Source organism: Eptatretus burgeri, chromosome 12 (genome assembly GCF_056783735.1).
Source record: "Eptatretus burgeri isolate ZD-2024b chromosome 12, Ebu_testis_v1, whole genome shotgun sequence".
NCBI lineage: Eukaryota > Metazoa > Chordata > Myxini > Myxiniformes > Myxinidae > Eptatretus > Eptatretus burgeri.
The window spans coordinates 95,785,347-95,800,032 of NC_140972.1; the positions used below are offsets into that span (position 1 = coordinate 95,785,347).

Here is a 14,686-nt window from a genome sequence, read left to right on the forward strand (position 1 = left end):
GTCTGAAACCAAATTGATGATTGGAAATCAAGCCATTGGAGAAGAGGAAGGATTTCATGTCTGAAGCGATGATGGATTCCATAACCTTGCTGATGATTGGGAGAAGGCTGATTGGTCTATAGTTACAGGGATCTGTTTTTGCACCTTTTTTATGCAGGGCAGTGATGTTAGCAGATTTCCAAGCAGATGGCAGATGACCTTGGGAAAATGAGAGGGTGAATAGAACAGAGAGAGGGTGAGCAAGAGCAGAAGAGCAGGCTTTGAGGACACGTGGGCTGATGCCGTCTGGACCGGTTGCAGAATCTGACTCGAGGTTTGAAAGCAAGCTCTCCACCTTGTCAGGAGAAAAGGATACAGAGTCCAGGGACAGTTGGGTGCGACTGGGTAAAGTGGGTAGAGATAGTGATGGGTTTGGGACACAAGATTTAGCTGCAAACACCGAGTTTAGACATTCAGCTTTATCACGTGTGGAATCAGCAGTGCGGCCATTTGAGGTAAGGGAGGGGATGGAGGGGGAACATACACCAGAAACAGATTTGATTAAACGCCACCAGGATTTTGAGGAGGGAGAGAGGTTTGAGAGTTCAGACTTGAGATGAGAGAGATGTTGTTTTCTGGCTCTCCTGAGGGTAGCTACACACTTGTTCCGAGCTTTGTGGAAAGAACTGAGATTGCCCTCAGTTGGGTTTGCTTTCCATGAGGCAAAGGCAAGTTGTTTCAGGACAACTGCCTCGCCACAAGCTTCAGTAAACCAAGGGCGGGAGGAAGGGTAAGACAACTGAACACGAGAGGGGATAAATCTGTGCATGAGGGAGAGCAAGTTTCTTTGAAAGAATTCCCAGGATGAGTTGATGTTTGAGAAAGTAGTGATAGGAGACCAATCTGTAAGTTTGATGGCTGCTCGGAGACCCTGCCAGTCGGCTTGAGTGAAATGCCAGACTCGACGGCGGTGAGGTGGTTCTCTGATAACAGCCAGAGAGATGTCCACTTTAATAAGGACGTGGTCAGAAGAACCAATTGGAGCGAAGGAAGAGCAGCAGATATTGTCAGGGAAATTTGTCAAAATCAGATCCAGAAGAGATGGAGTACCATTGGTTGAGATCCGGGTCGGGAAGTTGACCGATTGAGTCAGTCCCAATGAGTCACAGAAAGCTTTTGCTGATGTCCCATGGCAGGTGAGAGAGGTACCCACACCTAGCCAACTGGCGTGATGACAATTGAAGTCGCCACATAAGAGGAAGAGAGAGTTTGGATGAGAAGATAGAAGAAGGTCCATGTTTTCGGAGAGTGAGGTGTAGATGGAGTCATCACAGTTCGGTGGACGGTACAGTACACATATAAACATGAGGTGGGAGTGGAGGGGAAGCCGAAGCCAGAGGTATTCCTGGGGGTGTGGGGGAGTGAGAGCAGTGCAGGGAGAGTGAGGAATAGAGTCTTTGATGAAGAGAGCAACACCTCCACCAGGACGAGGCTCAGGTCTGTCATACCGTAAGAGGGAGTAACCAGGGAGAGATACTTGGGAGTCAGACACGTCTTGGGAGAGGAAAGTTTCTGTTAGGCAGATAATGTCTGGTTTGTCAGTGGCAACCTGCATGGAAAGATCTGAAAGGTTTGAGCGAAGGCCCCGGATATTTGAGGTCCATTATAAAACATTATAAAACATTATACATATGGGTTGTACCATTATAAAACAAAACAGGTAATACTCTTATGTTAGCCTTTCAACAGATATTTAATAAAAGTAAGAGAAAACCTAAAAAATTGTGGACTGATGAGGGTAGAGAGTTTTATAACAAGACATTTATGAATTTTCTAAAAAATAACAGTATTACATTATACAGTACCTTTAATGAAGGGAAGGCAGTTGTTGTTGAACGTTTTAATCGTACCTTAAAAGAGAGATTATATAAAAAATTCATACAACTCGGTTCACAACAATGGTCATCTTTTATTCAGGATATTGTGGATAAGTATAATGACACGATTCACACGTCAACAAATATGAAACCATCAGAAACATTTACAAAATTAAAATATGAAAAAGAGATTAATGTCAGAAAACCTAAGTTCAAAGTTGGTGATATCGTAAGAATATAGAGGTGGAAATCTCATTTTGAAAAGGGTTTTACTAAACGATGGACGAAATAACTTTTTTAAATTGTTGATGTAACAGATACGGTTCCTTGGACTTATAAGATATATGATTTGAAAGGGGAAGAGATTTTAGGTTCATTTTATTCACAGGAATTACAAAAGACAAAGATAAATTGAAATTTTTTGACTCCGCCCACACAAAACCCACCCACATAAACCCCACCCCACACAAGCTCCACACAAACCCCACCCCACACAAACTCCACACAAACCCCACCACACACAAACCCCCCACAAGCTCCACACAAGCTCCACACACACAAACCCCACACAAGCTCCACCCATATTCATCATTTTCACATAATTAGTGATTAGTTAATTAGTTCCCCACACACATGTTTATTTAATTAAAAAATTATCCACCCATCCACACAAGCTCCACTCATCCACCCATCCACCCATCTCTCCACCCATCCATTTATCCACACAAACCTCATCCACATAAACCTCATCCACATTCACCCCTCCCACATAACCCCCGCCCACATAAACCCTGCCCACATAAACCCCTCCCACACAAGCTCCACCCACATAAACCCTGCCCACGCAAACCCCACCGAAGCCCACCCACATAAACCCCACCGAAGCCCCGCCCACACAAGCCCCACCCACATAAACGCCCTTCCACAAGCCCCGACCACACACGCCCCGCCCACACAAGCCCCGCCCACACACGCCCCGCCCACACAAACCCCACCCACACAAGCCCCGCCCACAAAGCCCCAACCCCTCTTTCCCCCTGTGCGCCCCCCCCCTTGCCCCACCCCCCTCCTCCTCCCCCCCCCACCCTTCCCCACACACACACACATGGGGAGGGGAGGGGTGGGATGAGGGGGTGATGGGTCATTGGGGGAGCGCACCTACCCCCCCCACCCCCCTCCCTCTCCTTCATGTCTTGATCCTTTTTTTGAAATTCAAAATCAAGTAATTGTAAACAAAACAAATATAATTAATCAAAATTGCAAATATTAAATATTCATTTGCGAGAATGTATAATCTTTCCCAGCAATCTTCTTCAGATGTCTTGTGATTTCGAAACTCAGACACCATATTCTGTTTTGAAACAAAAAGTGGATAATAATTAGGTTTTATAAAGATAATTACATGGTAATATGAGTAAGCCTGGTGTTGGTTCTAAGTTCAAGCCTCGTTGACCACTGAATTAACACACCAGGAGGCCGACTCAGCCTGTCATCCTTCCAAGGCCAATAAAATGAATTCCAGTGTACTGGTAAAACCGCGTCCAAACTAATGATGCAACCAACATAAGACGACATTCCAAAGAGAGAGTGATATTAATAAAAGAATAAATAAACAAATAACTAAATAATAATTCAGAAACATTTACCTCCAGAAAATCATGTGTTGTACCAGATTGCTTCAACAGCTGATGTTGTGTGATCGAGCTGAAAAAAAAAATAATGAGCCAAGGGTATAGATGGAGAGACAGACAGAGAGAGGTAGGTAGAAAGACAGACAGAGAGAGATACAAAGAGATAGACAGGGAGAGATAGAGAGAGACAAACAGACAGGGAAAGAGACACACACACAAACACACACACGCACACACACACACACACACACACACACACACACAGACACACACAGACACACACACAGACACACACACACACACACACACATATATATATATATATATACACACATACATATATACACACACACACACACACACACACACACACACATACATATATTCACACACACACACACACACACACACACACACACACACACACACACACACACACACACACACACACGTGTCTCACCATTGGTTTAATTCATTCGAGATCAGAGGCCGTGATAAGACTTCGTAACAGTCATTATAAATGTTTTTCAATTCTCTTCTAAAATCATTGACCTCTTCAATAAGAGCATTCATTTGATGCACCTCATCGTGATATGTAAACTCCACTTCTTCCAAGGACCTGCCAGGAAAAAATATATATTTTCGCATTATCACGATTTAATTTATAATCAATTGCTTCATTGTTCAAAGAGGAAACCATACACAAACTTACCAACTTTGTAGTGAGCTGTTATCTTCATCGGAAGAGAGTGAGTCCATGTCTCAGTTTTTTTTTTACCATTGGTGCAAGATGGCAAAAAGATCAGAGGCCGTGATAAGACGTCGTGTCAGTCATTAAAAATGTTTTTCAATTCTCTTCTAAGATGATTGACCTCTTCAATAAGAGCATTAATTTCATGCACCTCGTCGTGATATGTAAACTGCTCTTCTTCCAAGGACCTGCTAAGAAAAAAAAAAAATCAGAATTATCACGATTTAATTTATAATCAATTGCTTCATCGTTCAAAGAGGAACCTATACACAGGCTTACCAACTTTGTGTTGAGCTGTTTTGTTCGCGGAAGAAAGATCGCTCATGTCTCAGTTGTAAAAATGAAAATCCCGTCTGGCAGAAACTTTGTCTGGCGAATCACTTATAAGGCAACGATGAGGAGATTGCTTAATCATTGGGTGTGGCCACAGGAAATGACGCTTCGAGCGAGACAGTTTGGAAAATAACTGGGCGATATATTCTCAAATTGTATGAATCATTTTTAAAACATACTTAAAATGCCCTAAAATGGTTTTGATTGAACATGTTTAAAAGCCTGTTCGTGTTCTGAGATAAAATGGAAACACGAGGTCTTGTCTCACAGAATAGTTCCTATTTTTTTCACAGCATGACTGTCCAAAAACACTTCCTCATTTTCACAGCACGACCGTGTCAAAAAAACACTTCCTCATTATCATGGCACGAACTGAAAACATTTGAAACAAAACTTTTTTATGGCGTGGTTTATGCACAAAAATGATTTGCAACTCGGGCGGTGGCCAGATGAGATCATTAAGAGAAGTTTATCATTTTGTAATAGCACAAAAGGGGTATCTTAAAAAATATAAAGATTCAAATGTTTTGTTTTTCAATATTTTAGATGGGGATTATTGTGCAAAGAAAATGACACTATTGAAGGAATTTGAGAATGAACAAATCTTTATAGGTTCAATGAGTGAGCTAAACAATGTGCATCGGTTATTTGATAAAGAGTGTCCCGAGGGTTAGACGTTTTAGATATTTCTTTCGAATCACCTTTAACAAATCACATTACCACTTTAGTACTTGAACAAATCTTTATCTTATTGCATGGATTATTTGAAAAAAAAAGTGTCTCCAGGTTAAAAGGGGAGACAAATAAATATACCTTGGGATAAAAAGGGGGTTTATTTTTAGGGAAAAAAAATATGAATCGCTGAAAATTCCCCATTCATTTACATGGGGAAAAGTGAGCCAGAACCAGTATATTCACCCTACTCAGGTGACTTACAAAAGGAGACACAGAGCAGACTTAAAGCGAAAATAATAACAATAACAATAACGATCTTCTGCAGTCTTACTTAAGCAGACAGGCTCCAGGACACGCACGCACGCACGCACGCACACACACACACACACACACACACACACACACACACACACACACACACACACACACACACACACACACACACACACACACACACACACACACAAAACCTGATGAAGAGGGAGTTTAGAACCAGGAATTGGGCATCGTAAAGGAGGAGCTTGAGTCGAGAAGGGGCGGAGTCCAGAGTGCGAGGAAGGAATAGTCGGCGGGACCTGGAAGGCGAGCGGGGTCAACGTCGTGTGGGCAAAGACGAGGAGGCGGAGACCGGGCAGCAGTTGGCAGGTCGTGGCAGTGTCGACGAGGCGAAGCGAGAGAGAGGAGGAGAAACTCAAAAAGCAAGAGAGATGGAAGAACTTCTCTGACCTTTCTCGGATCTTCATCTCGGGGGGAGGGGCCACCCCAAATCATAACGTCATCACCTGAATCGGGCGCTCCGAGTGGTCCACCAGCTTGGGCCGGAAACTGCCTCACTTCGTTTCCGGCAAGGCCATCCCAGACAGTGGACATATTTCGCTCCGACCCCACGACATAGCACGAATCGCCTCCCTACTCCCCTCCCTCCTCTCTCCCCAATCCCTCATAGATCCCCCTCCCTCCTCCCCCTCCTTTTCTCCCTCCCCCCTTTAGTATTACCATCAGTGAAGCAAAGAGTGGTATTTGCTCGTAAATAATAAATGTTTGGCGAAATACCAAATTCTGCACACTTCGTGCATATTAAGAGGATTGGCTCTGCCATCTTTCGACATCAATCTACAGTGAACATTTAAAACACAGATCTAAATTTTTGGGGTGTGGACTCATCAAAACACTCTGGTCCAACTCACCACCAGCAAAATCGGACAAAACATCACAAGCAAGAGTCGCTGATCAAGAACTGTTCCCGCTCATATCACGGCTTCAGGACTCCAAGTTCCCATCGGAATTTGTAAACAGATGTAAACCATCTTCAAAAATGAAGCTTCAATGATGAAAATGATTCGTCACGGAATTTTCCAGTTTTAAAACAAGTCTTATTTTACATCATTTTCATCCAAAGTGAGCGAGTGGTTCATGCTCGTTCTTCCAAAATACATCAAGCTGCCTCCTTCCCCTGCCCTCTCACCTCCATCTCTTCACTCCACCTCCTCAAATCCTCAACTGCCTTCTACCCCTTCTCCTGCCCCGCCCCATCTCCCCCAGCACCACAGAGCCTTTTCTCCTCATCCGCCCCCTCCTCTAGCTGTTTTGCAATCCCCCACACTCTTTCATCAACTCTCCTTAACTCCCCCCCCTCCTCCATTGTCCTACCCTCCCTCTCCCCTGCCATCCCCTGCACCCAAAGCCTCCTCCCCTCCCTCTTCATTAACAGTGTAGACCTCAAATATCTGGGGCCTTCACTCAAACCTTTCAGATCTTTCCATACAGGTTGCCACTGACAAACCAGACATAATCTGCTGAACAGAAACTTTCCTCCCTCAAGACGTGTCTGACTCCCAAGTATTCCTCCCTGGTTACTCCCTCCTCCGGTATGACAGACCTGAGCCTCGTCCTGGTGGAGGAGTTGCTCTCTTAATCAAAGACTCCATTCCTCACTCTCCATGCACTGCCCTCACTCCCCCACATCCCCAGGAATACGTCTGGCTACGGCTTCCCTCCACTCCCACCTCATGTTTATATGTGTACTGTACCGTCAACCTCAGTGATGACTCCATCTACACCTCACTATCCGAAAACATGGACCAACTTCTATCCTCTCATCCAAACTCTGTCTTCCTCATATGTGGCGACTTCAATTGTCATCATGCCAGTTGGCTCGGTGTGGGTACCTCTCTCACCTGTCATGGTACTTCAGGAAAAGCTTTCTGCGACTCATTGGGACTGACTCAATCAGTCAACTTTCCAACCCGGATCTCAACCAATAGTACTCCATCTCTTCTGGATCTGATTTTGACAAATTTCCCTGACAATATCTGCTGCTTTTCCTCTGCTCCAATTGGTTCTTCTGACCACGTCCTTGTCAAAGTGGACATCTCTCTGGCTGTTATCAGAGAACCACCTCACCGCCGTCGAGTCTGGCATTTCACTCAAGCCGACTGGCAGGGTCTCCAAGCAGCCATCAAACTTATAGATTGGTCTCCCATCGCTACTTTCTCCAACATCAACTCATCCTGGGAAGTCTTTCAAAGAAACTTGCTCTCCCTCATGCACAGATTTATCCCCTCTCATCTTCAGTTGTCCTACCCTTCCTCCTGCCCATGGTTCACTGAAGCTTGTGGTGAGGCAGTTGTCCTGAAACGACTTGCCTTTTCCTCATGGAAAGCAAATCCAACTGAAGGTAATCTCAGTTCCTTCCATAAAGCTTGAAACAAATGTGTATCTACCCTCAGGAGAGCCAGAAAACAACATCTTTCTCATCTCAAGTCTGAACTCTCAAACCTCTCTCCCTCCTCCAAATCCTGGTGGCATCTAATCAAATCTGTTTCTCGTGTATGTTCCCCCTCCATTCCCTCACTTATCTCAAATGGCTGCACTGCTGATACCGCATGTGAAAAGGCTGAATGCCTAAACTCGGTGTTTGCATCGAAATCTTGCGTCCGAAACACATCACTTTCTGTAACCGCCTTATCCAGTCATACCTAACTGTCCCTGGACTCTGTGTCCTTTTCTTCTGACATGGTGGAGATTTGCTGTCAAACCTTGCCTCAGATTCTGCAACCGGTACAGACGGCATCAGCCCACGTGTCCTAAAAACCTGCTCCTCTGCTCTTGCTCTCCCTCTTTCTGTTCTATTCACCCTCTCTTTTGCTCAAGGTCATCTGCCATCTGCTTGGAAGTCAGCAAACATTACTGCCCTGCATAAAAAGGTGCAAAAACAGATCCCTGCAACGACAGACCAATCAGCCTTCTCCCAATCATCAGCAAGGTAATGGAATCCATAATTGCTTCAGACATCAAATCCTTCTTCTTCTCCAATGGCCTGATTTCCAATCGTCAATTTGATTTCAGACCAGGTCACTCTACGCTGAATATGCTGCTTCTGCTCTCCCAACAATGGATGGAAGCCCTCAATGCCGGACATGAAATCAGAGCCGTATCCCTGGACATATCACGTGCTTTTGACACAGTCTGGCACCCTGCCCTGCTCACCAAACTCTCTTCCTATGGTATCCAAGACCATCTCCACTCGTAGCTCGCAGATTTCCTCTCCTGTCACAGCCAATGTGTGGCCCTAAATGGAGTTCTTTCATCCCCCCCCCCCTTCATGTCCAGGCTGAAGTTCCTCAAGGCAGTGTTCCCGACCCTGTTCTTTTTCTGGTTTTCATCAATGATCTCTCCGGCTCTCTGGAAAATCCTCTTTATCTCTTTTCTGATGATTTCACCCTCTGCCGTACCATGTCATCCCGCAGACTGGCAAGCCGCAGCTTCTTTGCTCTCTGCAGATCTGGGTAAAATCACAAACTGGTCCAACGCGTGGAACATGTCTTTTAATCCTGACAAATCTCACACTATCACTACGTCTCTCCGAAAGGACCATTTGGAACCCCCCCACCCCCTCCCCCATCCACTTTCTCAACAATCCTCTGGAAGAAATCTTTTCTTTCAAGATTCTGGGTCTCAGTATCTGCTGTGATCTTTTCTGGGAAAGCCACATTTCCAACCTGGCCTCCAAAGCCAGTCGCCGACTGGTAATCCTCCATTGTGCAAAGTCCTTCCTCGGCCCACCTGAGCTACTGACTACACACAAAGCTTTCGTCCATAGTCTGATGGAGTACTGCTCTCCCCTCTGGGCTGGTGCTCCTGCCTCTCACCTTTCTTGTCTTCATGCTGTTTTAACCAAGCATTTCGTATCAATGGCATCTCCCGCGATGAAGCCAAGTCTTTGGGCCTCTCACTTTCTCACCGCAGGCAGGTCGGTGGTCTTTCTGTCTTCTGCCATCTCCTCTCCAGTCTCGCCCCCTGCTCTGTCTGCGATTTTTCCCCACCATACTTCCGCAGGGCGCTCAAGGTCCACCGACAACCCCCTTTTGGTAAAACTACCAAAATCACGAATCACTGCTCACCTTCATTCTTTCATTCCTCTTTTTTCCTGCCTTTCGAATAAACTCCCTCACTCTGTTCAATCCCACTCTTCCCTCCAGGCCTTCAAAACAGCTGTTCACCACCACCTCTTATCGTCCCCCATGCAAATCCTTGATCTTTTCTACCCCGTTAATCCACCCCAAACCCACCACCTTCAAATTCCCACCTTTCCTTCCTGAAAGTCCCTGTAATGTCCATCTTGTATACTCCGTGTTCCCCTTTCGTCCATAGTCTGATCCCTCTCCATCCCTCTCCCTTCCACAGATCTCCTAATGTCTCGGTTCACCACTGTTTTGCCCTTCCCACTCCCCCCCCCTCTTGTCTCATGCCCCCCTTGCTGTGTGTTATGTGTTAGCTCTCATACGAGCCTCGACAAGGTATATTAAAAAATCATAATAAAAAGTGTGCACTGAATTTTACTGCAGTGGCTGCAGTGGAACTTACACCTGCAGACATGTACACAGATCAGCATTGCTCGCATATAGTGCACGGAATCGGAAAGCAGCAGTGAACAGAATGGGGCAGGACAGCTCTCGGTTATAAACAGAGAAGCTATTAAATCTCAGCATCGAAATGGGGAAAATGATGGATTCAAAGAATGGTGCAAGACATGTCCACGAAGATATGGATTTTTAAGTGGTGCAAACTGCTTCAACATACAGTACGTCCCTTTCCTTCCATCCGTCCATATAAAATGAAGAAGAAGAACCCCCTCTAACCCACCATGTTTCATTTGTTTCTCGTTTGTTGTTGTTTAGTTTTTCTTGTGTTGTTGTTTAGTTTGCATCAGGACAGCAAGGTCACTCCACCTGTTGGGGACGTAACTGTCAGTTCCCCACGGGGCTACGTTTTTCAGCAGTGCAGCCACTTCACTGCACAGCTTCCTTCCTACACGGGTGCGATTATTATTATTTTTCTCTCGAGATGTTTGACAAAATAACAAATAATACAAGGAAGATGTCATGCATAGCACGATACTTGCGAAATTCATAAAACAAATTTGATATTAAAAATAATTGGTGGTTGAATTCATTAACCTAATATGCAAATCCTCTTCAAATATCAAGTCAATGGGATGAAAATTGAGGATGTCAGAAATTTCAGCTTAGTTGTTGACCTTTGGCCTATGTTGACCTCCAAAATAATTGGAGAGTTGAATTCAGTGACCTGAAATATAAATCCTCTTCACATTTCAAGTCAATGGGATGAAGAATGAAGATTTTAGAAATACCACCTTAGTTGTTGACCTTCGGCCTATGTTGAATTTTTGGTCGATGTTGACCCCAAAAAGAAATGGCTGGTTGAAATCAATTACCTGAAAGTAGAAATCCTCTTCACATTTCAAGTCAATCGGATGAAAATTGAGGATTTTAGAAACAACACCTTGGTTGTTGACCTCGGGCCTATGTTGACCTTTTAGTCTATGTTGATCTCAAAAATTATTGTTGAATGGTTGAATTCAGTGACCTGACATATAAATCCTCCTCAAATTTCAAGTCAATCAGTTGAAAATTGAGGACTTTAGAAATACCACCTTATATTAGTTGTTGACCTTTTGACCTCAAAAACAATAGGCTTCTTCCTTATCACAAACTGTACCATGTAGTGACGTTTCATGAAGATCGGTTTGAAATTGTGACCTGTAGGCGATAAATAGGCAGAAAGAATAACAAAATTGACTGACAAATATTCTTGAAAAATCTTCGATTTTGCAAGTAACAAGAAAAAGACGTCGTGCAGAGCACGATACTTGCACAATCCACCTACCTCTTCAATGGTTTCCATGGATACATCAAATTGTTCATTTCATTAAGATTAAAATTGCCAATCTTAATCAAAGCTCAGGCCAATTGGATGAAAATTGATCATTTTTCAGATTGAAATTGATGAATGATGATGTCAGAAGTTTGAGCGTGAGTTGACCTCGGACCTTTTGACCTCAAAAATAGTTGGTTTCCCTCCCAATTCGGTAATGTAATATGCAAATCCTGTTTAATTTTCAAGTCAATCGGATGATAATTGACGATTTTAGAAATTGACCTCAAGATGACCTTTGACCTTTGACCTCAAAATCAATAGACTTCTCAGTTGAGACTACCTCCACAACTAGGTAAAGTTTCATGACGATCAGTTTATAATTGTAACCTGTAGGCGATTGATAAACAGACAGAGTAACAAAATAGACTGACCGATATACTTGAAAAATCTTCGATTTTCACAAGTTAAAAAAAAAAAGGATGCCGCTTCAAAAAAGGAAGTGGGATGATGAACTGGTATTATTATTATTTTTTTTGGCCTTATGCAAAATTATTACAAGTATGGATTGTTACCATATTGTAGATGAAGTTCCTCGTTCTAACTCACCTTGCCCAAAAATGTGACTTAAGTACTTCTTCCACCCAGGTCTTCAATTACTCGACATGAATCATTACTTCTGCCACCAAATCATTTTAGTGACGATCCAGATCCGACTACAAGAATTTTTTACGTGATTTTTCACCTTTGAGAGATAGGGCCAAAAAAGATATATCGCACAATTTCTAAAAAGGTAATGGATGGATTCCCCAGAAACTTGGTGGACAGGTTGGGTGTGTGACAAAGACGAATTCATTCAATTTTGGTGAAGATTCAAATCTGGATCCGTATACGAGAATTTTTTTAAGCGTTTCTTCACCACTGAGAGATTGGGCCAAAAAAAAAAATTGTTATGTGCTACCAAACGATGTTTTGCATGATATCTCAAAAAAGTTGTAAACGAGTTTTGACCAAACTAGGTGGATGGGTTGTTTTTGTAACAAGAACATGCAGATTTGATTTTGGTTATGGTCCAGATTCAGATCTGACCTATCAGTGGGATACAAAAAATATAAACTGTTCAACCTGGCAGAGTTATGTGCTCTCCCGAGTGCTGTTCTAGTTAGCTCACCTGGAACATAATTCCGGAGAGCTTACGGGATGTTGCGCCGTCAGTCTGCCCACCCATCCGTCCGTCCACTCATCCGTCCGCCCGCCCGTCGACAAATACTTTCAACTTTTTCTCTGAAACTACACATGCAATTCTGATGAAATTTCACCACAACCATCATCACTTGTGATGTACCAAAGTTTGTTCATGCCATTAAAAAAACTTCGAGGTCCAAAGGGGTCTACAGGGGGTTACCCCCCCCCCCAAAAAAACAACAGGTATTTGCTTTCTTCTCACAAACTACACACACAATTCTGATGAAACTTCACCACAATCTTCATCACCTGTGATGTCCCAAAGTTCGTTCATGAGATTAGAAAAAAATCAATAGGTATTTTCTTTTTTTCTCCTTTAAATATTTTGTGGGTCATCCATGCCGACCAGTTGTTTATTGGTTATCTTATCCAGCCGCTACCAGGTGAGCGCCCAGGGGTATCGCCCCAATGTTTTTTTTTTAATATGTTCGCTGGTAGTTAATTGTCGTTTATAAATCAGACCTTTTAAAGTCTTCAGCGCAAAAGTCACACGAATAGTGTTTCGTGGTGGTTCTATTTCTCTGCCATATATTTGTTGAAGGATTTTATCTTTCAAATAAATTCAGTCTAAAACTGCAAATAATTGAATTTGATTGTTTGGTACATTATACTTCAATTAATTTCTGTTTTTTTGGTTTGTAAATGTTCTCTAAGAGGTCTCTTTGCAACAGTAGAATGAAAAAATAGGAAAGTAATTACATCTTCATATATTTCCTCCCCCATATGAACAGAAGCCTTTTATGGATGCATTTGTGTTAGGTTTTGTGTTGGGTTTTGTTGGGCATCAAAAGCTTGACAATATTTAAATGCCCTTGCCTTTTTTTTTCCAATGGAAGGTAAAAAGTTTACACTTTATAAATATGAATGATTTTGTCTTCAAATATATTATTTTTGAGTTATATTTAAGTTGTCTTTTGACGATTTGATCAAGTAAGTTCTGTGGATAAGTTAAAAATGTCTCAAGATTACAACTCCTATTTTGTGAGCAGGGGGTATCATAATCATAAACTCTTCTTATTATAATGTATTATCTTATCATGTCATGCGATAGAACTCCTATTGTTGTCATATATTATATCATTGTCATGTCATGTGATAGAACTCTTATTATTATGTACTAGCAAATACAACCCGTCGCTTCACTGACAGGGACAATAAGGGGGAAGGGAGGAGAAAGAAGAGGCAGGTATAGGGTGAAAGGGGGGAGGGGAGGCAGAGAGGATGAAGAAGGGGGAGCTAGGGGAGAGGTGGGGAGAGTGACACCTCACCAAACGTTGCTATTCACTGTGGGAGGGTGTGTGTGTGTGTGTGTGTATGTGTGTATGTGTGAGAGTGTGAGAGTGTGAGAGTGCGAGAGAGAGAGAGTGAGAGAGATAGAGTGGGAGTGCGAGAGTGCGAGAGAGAGAGAGTGTGAGTGTGAGAGTGGGAGTGTGAGAGTGTGAGAGTGCGAGAGAGTGAGAGAGTGAGAGAGAGTGAGCGAGAGTGGGAGTGTGAGTGTGAGAGTGCGAGAGATTGAGAGTGAGAGAGAGTGAGAGAGAGTGGGAGAGAGTGGGAGTGCGAGAGTGCGAGAGAGAGAGAGAGAGTGAGAGAGAGTGAGAAGGAAAGAAAGAGAAACACAGGCAGAGACAGCAAGAGAGTGACAGAGGTGTGGAAGGAGAGTGCTGCATTTTATTAGGAGGGAAGAGTGAGGAGGGGACACGGTGAGAGGGAAGGGTGGGGGGAAGAGGAAAAAATAAAAACAAAACAGGTGAGGGGTGGAGTGGGGTTCGCAAAAAGAATGATATGTGACACTTAATGACTGAACACACAAAAGAAAACATGTCAGAACAGCTGTACACACAACACCACAACAGAGTTTGTGAAGTAATCCACTGGGACATCTGCAAAAATTTTGATATTCCAATTCCAGAAAATTTGTGGGAAAATGAACCAAAAAAAAAAATCACTGAAAACAATGAAGTACCACTCACGTACGACCTAATGATACCATCGGGCATAGACATCGAAAACAAAGCATT

At 43.3% G+C, this 14,686-nt stretch overlaps 1 protein-coding gene and 1 long non-coding RNA gene across 2 annotated transcripts in view; both read right to left on the reverse strand.

The window, feature by feature from the left end:
* Nucleotides 1-14,686, reverse strand: part of LOC147016187 (uncharacterized) — a 140,602-nt gene that overhangs the window by 82,700 nt on the left and 43,216 nt on the right. The gene's annotated exons all lie outside the window — the stretch shown is intronic.
* LOC147016188 (uncharacterized) lies at nt 3,037-5,209 on the reverse strand. The gene is made up of 3 exons (XR_015050154.1): nt 4,200-5,209; nt 3,948-4,106; nt 3,037-3,560 (listed from the first exon to the last, which is right to left on the reverse strand). It is a non-coding gene; the product is annotated as an uncharacterized LOC147016188 (long non-coding RNA).